The following is a 9,419-nucleotide window of genomic DNA, read 5'->3' on the forward strand; positions in this document are numbered from 1 at the left end:
TTGTCACTGAAGCAGAATACAGTTTGACTATCAGACAAATTATACCAGCATACTTTTATGCTGACTCAACATGTAAAGGAATGAATATTAACATGGAAGAAGTCTTCTGCATCTATAACCAGCTTCTTATAGGTCGTTGTTGGTAGTACTATGCATGGAATTGACGGCTCCCTGGAAAAATAACAATGTTCTAGTATAATAACTATTAATAAGCAATCAAATTATGATAATTTTAAGGCACTCTTCTAAATTACTGATAGAGTCTGTCTCTCACAACTGACATAGCAGAGATGAACTGCAATGTAACAGAAGACAAATGACAAAATAGAAATAGATCAACTTGTAATCAGATCTACTGAAATGCCACCCATCCTATATAACATGCCAGGGAAAACTTCTGAAGCAGACCTTAACTTGCAGCCAAAGTCACATCATTTCCATTTGGCTTAATCTTGGAGCCATTCAAATATAGAAAGGCAACACCTCTGTTAGAAACGCAATGTACAAAAGGCATTCAGGCCAAAATACGGAACTTTTCTAGCCTGCAATGAGCTGAAAAATCTGTTAGCAAGTAACCATATTCTCCACATATCAATTTCTTTTAGTCAATCCTATTTCAAGAAATTGGTTTTGTATAAAATCCAGATTCTTGAAATATCCCTAATTTGTCCTATCCTTGATTGTAGGACATTTTTAAATTAACATTTAAGATTGCATAAAAATGGGGCACAACTCTCTTAACAACTGTTTTGCCTAGCAATGGAAATGTTGGGCTCAACTGCGGTTGCAAGTCAAGGATTACTACTACTTCACAATGTGTTCACAAAGATGGCAGTGGTTAGAGTGCAGTACTGTAGGCTACTTCTACTGACTGCCAGCTGCCTGCAATTTGGCAGTTCGAATCTCGCCAGGCTCAAAGTTGACTCAGCCTTCCATCCTTCCGAGGTGGGTAAAATGAGGACCCAGATTGTTGGGGGCAATATACTAACTCTGTAAACCACTTAGAGAGGGCTGTAAAGCAGTATATAAATCCAAGTGCTATTGCTATGTGCATTATCAGTTACTGAAATTATGTATGGATTGATTTAATTATATAAGTTGCCCAGAGCTGGTTTGCAGAGTGAGCTTGGTGGCATATATTGTCTTTTTGAGATGTTAGATTTTTAATTGTCTATGGGTTTTAGTTGGGATGTTTTAAATTTTGGGCCAAAGTTGTGTAATTCTTTTTAAAAATTTTAAATTTTGTATTGGAATGTTTTTTATTTTTGGCAGTGCATCGCCCTGAGTCCAGCAGGAGAAGGGCGGTATACAAATTTAATAAAAATAAAATAAATAAAGCAAACAAACAAACAAATAAATAAATAAATATGATTGGTCAGTTAATTGCATTTATTTTCAGCCTTTCTTTTAGGAACTCAAGGTGGAATACACAGAGATTCTACCTTTTTCTCACAACAGCCCTTTGTATAAATCTTCGCACAGATTGTAAGTACTAACTGAGCAACAAATCTAATATATGTTTTAAAGCTTCGTTTTTTTATCTGAATTTTATAGGAGGTAGGTATCCCTACTTGGTACTGTCAATCTGGTTTGCTTAACCAGATCCACAGATGCCAATAATTTTCTGTATGTATGTATGTATGTATGTATGTATGTATGTATGTATGTATTAAGTTAATAAGGCTGCCCAACTTCACAATGATTGACAATATGTATTTGTTCAATGTATAAGGCTACTCATTTGGGAAATGACTCTGCTGCAAGTTAAATTCTCAGGGCCTGCACTATGGAATGGACACTATAATCAGAGTGGTTCTCACTGAGATGCGATTAAATTGAAAATACTCAGTTGATGTCATTATTCTTGTTGTTGTTAAGACTGTACAACTTCAAAAAATATTTTACCATGTAACCAAAACATGTTTAAAAAACACAACTAAAACAATATGACTATATAGACTAAAACAGCATTCCCAACATTCAGAAAAAGGACTCCACAGGGGTTCCACAGGCACCCTAATCTGAGGTCTGAGAGTAGAGCTGGGCCCTATGGGACCTTCAGGACCCTTGGAGTCTGGGAGCTATACTTATACCTGGGGAGATGTTGTTCCAAAGGGCAAGGACTGTGATTGAGAAGACACTCTTCCTTGGTCTTACAAGATGACATTTAATTGAGAGACCCTGGAGCATGCCCACTCTGTCTGAAAGGACTGGAGACAGAAAGTCCCCCAAATGATCAGGTCCTGTGGCCATGAAGAGCTTTCTGGGGAAAGTGATTAGAAGTTAGGTTAGTGCATTTAGTGTCCTTTGAAAGGCTCCATTGCAGCTATGACTTTGATGATTTTGTCTCCTGGCACTCAGCCCTGGAGGGGGATTATTGTCCTGCCTTCTTCTCATGAGAAGTAGCCATATAGATATGTGGGTGATTTTCTGCTCTCTCCTTGTCTGAAGAGGTTCTGAAGAAATGGATTGCTCACGGGTTCTTTAGCCTTTGCCATAGTTGCGCTCTCTGAAGTGCATCATGCCTTACCAAAAATTATGTAAGGTATTAATCTGTAGGCAAATTCCCCCCTTCAAAATCTGCATTCTCAGATTTTTAAAAAAATTGTGGTCATAAATTGATGACTATCTCTATATGGATGACCACTCCAAGAAAGCTTTTAGTTAAGCCTGGTTGAATAAGAATGTTTGAGGAAAGTCAGTGCTTGAACACTGATATAATTTGTGCATGATATATCCATTTGTTTCAGTGAATCATCTTTTGGTAAATGGAAAATGTGATTAGCCTGATTCAAGCAAGATCATTATCAGGGCAGTCCTGAGCTTACTCTAAAAATAGCATCAACAGGCTATTTGACCTTCATTAATAGACTTGAGGTTTAGTTATTCTTAAGTATGCAAAGAATTGCAGTAGTACAAGCTTGGTCTTCATCAACATATATTTAAAATGTGTGTCTTAGCATGAAGTGTGATGCCAGCACATCCCCCTTTGCAGTGGAATTATAGAAAAAGGGAATTTCTTAATAAAGTCTTAGTAAAGTCAAGTAAGTAAAACTACTGAGGCTGTTAATACTTATTTTTTTGTATAATAGCTTCATTTGTACCAGAAGCTTTAGGCTCGGTTCACACATTATATTAAACAAATGTTTTCTATATTTATATTTATTAAATATAATATTTTTATTAAACTCAATATTTATTAAATAATCCACACTTGGCTAGATTTAGGCATCACAAGGAGCTGAAAGCAACAGCTAAACACAATGTACGAGTCTTATGCTTTTCCTGCAATTATTGCACTCTTCAGCTACTTACCGTACCTCATTTGCCTGATTTTGCTGCAGAACGTGTGGAGCACTGGAAGCAGCAGCAGATGAGGGATCTGATCCAGGACTTTTTCCAGTTCTAAGGCACGTAGGGCTGAGTGAAGAGCAGCACAAAGGAAGCCTTGCAAGCAAGGGGTTCTCACCAGCAATCACTTGCAACAAGTGGGGACTCTATTTTAGAACCGCTGCTAACAAAAGGAACCTAGCATACATTTTGCTGCAATGTCAATCAGACTGATAGGCCTACAATTGCTAGTATCCATTTTATTCTCTTTTTTGTATATGGGGACAACTTTTGCCATCTTCCACCCAGCTGGAATATTTTACTCCAATTTCATTTTAAATTGTTTTTATTAGGATTTTATTAATCATTTGTTTTTTGAACTCTATATTTTGATATGGCCTATGGGCTAATCATAATAAATAATAATAATAAACTAAATTAACTAACCACTGCTAACAAGTAATTCCGCATTGGGAACAACTACCCTGTCTGAATTCCTGCTTGTGGAAACACTGTTCTTTTGGACCAGGGCTGCTGCTAAATACCAATGTCACTTCTGCCACTGCTTTGAAATTGCCTACTGGGAATTTGCTTGAGACTGTCTATACAACTGTGTGCACACCCTGCCTGCCACTGCTATAATTAATCTATTATAGAGTAATTATAGTCTATATCTTTTCAAACTGTAGGGATGTGTGTATATGTGTGTTGGTGCTGGGACAGGACAATGAACTTGTTAAAAAAGAGGCGCTCATACTTCCACTGGTGGACTTGTAAAAAAAAAATACAGCTGTATAGTATAAGGCAATAATCAATGCCCAGAGGGAGGAAGTTCTCCCCTAGCAGGCAGTAGCTAATTAGAGTGGAGGTATTTGCCTCCAGTGACATTAAGTCCAGTAAGTACTTGAACCAGCATGGGTCAGAAAATGCCACCTGTGATGTGTAGCAGAAAAAGAGTGGTGCAAATTGCCTTCCACATGGGCTGAAATAACAACACTGTGTGTTCCTATTCTTGAGAAATTTGTCAGTAGCTTGTACTTGTGTGAGAGAAAGCCAGTCATCAATCTCTTTTCTATATTTCTAACATTTGTCAAATCTGATTCAACCCAGCTGATGTAATGGTATGTGGGAGTGAGTTTGGGAGACAGAGCAATCAGACCCAGGCAAGGGAACAGTCAGATAAAAGGCAGATAAAAGTTTAGCCCACAGCAGGAATGTAGGCAGGGCAAAGGCTCAGAAGAGATCATCCCTACTTTTATAGAGCTGTAAAGGGGTCCAGAAGTACTTTCACACTTGCAAGATTCTGTTAACCTAACCTTATAATGAAGTAGAATTAGCTCATCTGGTCATGTTCCCTATCTGATCTACCCAGTAAGGCTGACAAGCTTGAAGAACATGGTTTTACATTATTTTTCAGAGACTATAACCTCTAGTCTCGTAATCCTAGCTGTTTCACTATTAACCTACTTATAAATTGCTCCCAAAATTCATATCTCTACTATAATAATGTAGCATAGCATAGCAGTATATCTATTATTGCCAACATTCCTGGAGTGACTATACTGAAACCTAACAATCTCCTCTCTCTTTTAAAATTCGGATATTAGCTCCTATCACTAAATTAAATTTCTAAATTGCCCTTTGCTGCCATCCAGTGAATGGAAAAGAATTTAGTCAATAAAAAGGGGCATTTGGCTGGAGCTAAAGTTTGGTATAGTAACTTGATTACTTTCCACTTCCTACTCCTTGCTTTATGGGCTCATATGTTTTTTGAAATATTTTCTTCTGAGTTGGAAAATTGAATACCGGGTCTAAGAAAAGAACAGGACAGAGGAACAGTGATAACAGCTTTTGAGAAAACAAGGAAATTACAACTTCTGTTGACAAATATATTTTTTGTTTTAAGGTTTTGCTCTACATGTCGCCAGCATATCCAGCTATTGGCATTGTAGTCCATATAGTTAAGATTGGAAACCTAGCAGGTACCAGGGAAAGTGAGAGTTGAAATAAATAACAAAATTGTTTGGCATTTAAATTTTCTGAAGTCACTTTTATCAAATATCCATCCAATATGAAATAATAAGATATACCGGTATGTGTTATATTTAATTTATTGTTTTAATTCTCCTTAAAGTTAAAGCTGAGAAGCATTTCTGCTCTATTAAGAACATAGAAGAAATCTACCTAAATTCCCGTTCTTGGTGAATCAACACACCTTCCTATGATTTCACAGAACTGTAAGTCATGAAGAAAGATACAAAAAGTTTCTGTTATGGCATCATTGTCATAAGGAATTACTTTAATTGTAGGGTGGAGGAAAAGCTTAAGGTTCTCTTCCAAGCGTGCATAATTTGATCAGCTGTATCAGCAACTGTGCACTGTATGTAATGAATTTATCTGCCTGTAAAAAAAAAAGTTAACACAGTCCTAGATTGCATAGGGATAGGATCAAGATCACATGAAGTGTTAGTACTCCTTTATAATTCCGTGGTAAGATCAGAATATGGTTGCCATGATATAAAAAAAGACGTTGAGGCTCTAGAAAGAGTGCAGAGAAGAGCAACAAAGATGATTAAGGAACTGGAGGCTAAAGCATACAAAGAATGGTTGCAGGAATTGAGTATATCAAGTTTAATGAAAAGGACTGGGGGTGAATGATAACAGTGTTTCAATATCTAAGTGGCTGCTGCAAAGAAAAGGGGGTCAATCTATTCTCCATAATACCTGAAGGCAGAACAAGAAGTAATGGATGGAAACTAACCAAGGAGAGAACTAAGGATAAATTTCCTGACAGTACAATTAATCAGTGGAGTGACTTGCCTCCATAAGTAGTGGGTGCTCCAATATTGGATGTTTTTGAACAACCACTTGTCTGAAATGGTATAGGATTTCCTACTTGAAGAGGAGGTTGGATTAGAAGATCTCCAAGGTCCTTTCCAACTGTCTTTTTCTGTTATTCTCTGCAGTTTAGTATTATTAGATCTCTTTCTTGGACTATATAAAGGAGATCAGAGCAGAATAAATTACACAATGAAAAGCTTCCTAAATTTTATTTTTGTGGCTTTCCATCTTCACTGAATAAATCATCAGAAAAGAAGCAGCAGATCTGGATATGATAGAAGTGCAGAGGACCAAGTATATCTTCAATTTAGTCCCCTAATTAGTGCAGGAAATCCAGAATTTATCTAGTTGAGAGCTATCCCTTAAGACTTCCATTTTTGGAAAGCCAATTCTTCCCTAGATCCTAAGGCCGGTTACATCATTTCTTCTTAACATTCCATTGGGTTGAAAAAGAACAAAAACTCCTTTAATATTCAGTCACAGTTAACCTCTCTTACTTAAATTAGCTGGACCAGGACCTGTTCTGAACAGCAGTGAACTTTTTTATTTTACCCTTTACATGTACCCTTTACCACTGAGAAATCAGCAGACTGCTTCTATTCCCCATTCCTAAGAGGTCTGTAAGGGGTGTGCATAAGCGCACCAGCGTGCCTTCCATCCCTGTCTTACTGTCCCCATTTATTTGTATCCATTTCCTATATTCATATCCATGTTTATACTTATTCCTGTTATCTCGTACATGTTTGACAAACTAACTAACTAAATAAATAAAACGTTCATTTTCAGTTTCTCCTTTTCAGATGAAAAACATTATTTTTCCAAGATGGCAGGGACCTTACAATTTGGAGCATCACCCAGAACAGATCTGTGCAAATATCATGTCCCCATTGATTTCAAACAATGCCTCCCTCCTTCTTGACATCAGACAAACGAGCAAGACCAAAACAATAACCTAATCAAGGAGAAAAATGTGCAAGCAACCCCATATAAACAGGGAAAATCCCACACTCACTACAATTATATTACCTTGTGGGGTGCTGAATTGTTCTGCAAACAAGCAAACAAGTTCAAGATAGCATCTAGGATTCCATAGTTCAACCCTGAGCTGTATATATTTTCTTTTATTGGAAGAATGGTTATTGTTAGGACATTGAATGTGAAAGCATATTAAATATTTTAGTTATAATACCCTGTTTCCCCAAAAATAAGACCTCCCCGGATAATAAGCCCAATTGGGCTTTTGAGTGCATGCGCTAAAATAAGCCCGCCCCAAAAATAAGCCCTCCCCAAAAATATTTAAGCATATGCAAAGCCAGTCCCCGCCATTTCCTTGGGTTAAGGTTAGGGAGACAGAGGTGGAAATCAGGTAAGACGGCAAAAGGAGCCCCGTCTTGCTCCACACACCCCAAAATAATAAGACCTCCCTGGAAAATAAGGCCAAGAGTTTATTTCTGGGTTCAAAAAAATATAAGACAGGGTCTTATTTTCGGGGAAACACGGTAGGTCTATGTACTAAGTAACCCATAGTAATAAATCTATATATTCTACTTAAACAATTTTATATAGATAGGTGTACATATAACTATAGATAAAATGTTTTATTTTGATTTGTTTTACTATTTGGGGAATTTGCTAAAGAGCAGGTGTCAATTTGATGCTATTTTTAAATGTAGAATTAAAGTGGTCTACCTCAATATTCTGGTGAATGATGTTTGATTTTCTCTTAAAAATCTAAACACAAACATTTATTTGAACACAAATAAAAGATTGCTGTGTTTTTCCCTGTAGAACAAACCAGCTTTACCTGCTTTCAGATGCATTAAAGAGATGTGTTTATCAGCCAATTAAATATTGATTCCATTTTCGTTTTAAAATATTAGGCAGCATTTTTCATAGATTTTGCAAAGGAGCATGAATTCACTAAATATTTAATTGTCTTAAAAGCTGAAATATTCACTCATAAAACAGATTTCAAATCTGATAGATTTGAATTACAGTAGTCCCATGTATTTTTGGTATGTTCTGCAAACTAGCAGAACTGCACCTATATCCACAGCAGAAGTGGGTTTTGGCAGGTTCTGAACAGTTCTAGAGAATCGGTAGTGGAAATTTTTAATAGTCTAGAGAACCGGTAGTAAAAATTCTGACTGGCCCCAACCCCATCTATTCTCTGTCACCCAAGTCCCAGCTGATCAGGAGGAAATGAGGATTTTGCAGTAACCTTCCCCTGCCATGCCCACCAAGCCATGCCCACACAGAACCGGTAGTAAAAAAATTTTGAAACCCACCACTGATCCACAGTTACTAAAATATGTATAGTTTGACTTTACTTTCAAGTTAGAAGTCAATATAGAAAGGAAGGTCAGTATTCTCTCCTTTCATTGTTTCCTGCAGCTGCTGGCCAATAATAGAGTATACAACATGGATTCTTCCACCAAGCACCTTACAGAATACTAAGCACACACCATATGTGCATATGAGTCTATTTCAAAGAGAGAGTTCCCAAGGAGCCCAACAGCAGCCCAAGAGATCTCTCTAATGCATCTATCCAATTCTTGCTCCAAAGAAACCAACTAACTTGTCCAGAAGAACCAATGACCCCTCATTTTAACCTTGAGCTACAAATATTCTTCTTTATAGGGGATTTATTGTGTGGATAAACTGAGGATTGACCCACATATGTAATAACAAGAAAGAAGGCTGGGTGGAAATAAAGACATTAAACCATAATGTAATTTGCTTGTGAATTAGCAAGTTTTATGAACTAGGTGCTGTCATTTCTAAACCTTGCTAATGGTTCAGCATATTGTGCAACTCCAACAACTATTTTGTTAATCAATAAGCAAAAGTTGAACAAAGCCTAGGTTTGTTCAATGTATGAACACAGGCATTGTTAGTGGCCAGCTACTTTTTAGTGACAGAATAGTTAATATACAGTACATTATCTGCGTATACTAAATTTTCAAAAAAAAAATCCCATCTTTCTTCTAGAATTTTGTCCAGACTCCATACTCAAAATATGTCTGCATCAGAGTTATGAGAACCCATGTGACTCTTTGAATCCAAGTTCCCTTGAATGATAAATTGAAATAGATGGGAGATCTTTCAAATATACAGGTTTCCAAGACTTTTCTCCACCCCACTGTCTCAGTCTGAAAACTTCTGTGTTAGGTAGTGGGAAAAACAGGGATTTGGGAAAGATTCCCTGGCCAATGCCTTTCCTCTGAGGGGTTCTTCTCCAGACCAAA

The 9,419-nt window shown here is 37.0% G+C and overlaps 1 long non-coding RNA gene across 1 annotated transcript; it reads left to right on the forward strand.

Moving 5' to 3' along the window:
* The first annotated feature begins 5,464 nt into the window (after positions 1 to 5,464).
* LOC148115519 (uncharacterized) lies at positions 5,465 to 7,865 on the forward strand. Its single transcript, XR_015732652.1, has 2 exons — positions 5,465 to 5,567; positions 6,972 to 7,865. It is a non-coding gene; the product is annotated as an uncharacterized LOC148115519 (long non-coding RNA).
* The last annotated feature ends 1,554 nt before the right edge of the window (positions 7,866 to 9,419 follow it).

The sequence above is a fragment of the Pantherophis guttatus genome, chromosome 2 (genome assembly GCF_059756535.1).
Source record: "Pantherophis guttatus breed Tessera chromosome 2, ASM5975653v1, whole genome shotgun sequence".
NCBI classification, from domain to species: Eukaryota; Metazoa; Chordata; class Lepidosauria; order Squamata; family Colubridae; genus Pantherophis; species Pantherophis guttatus.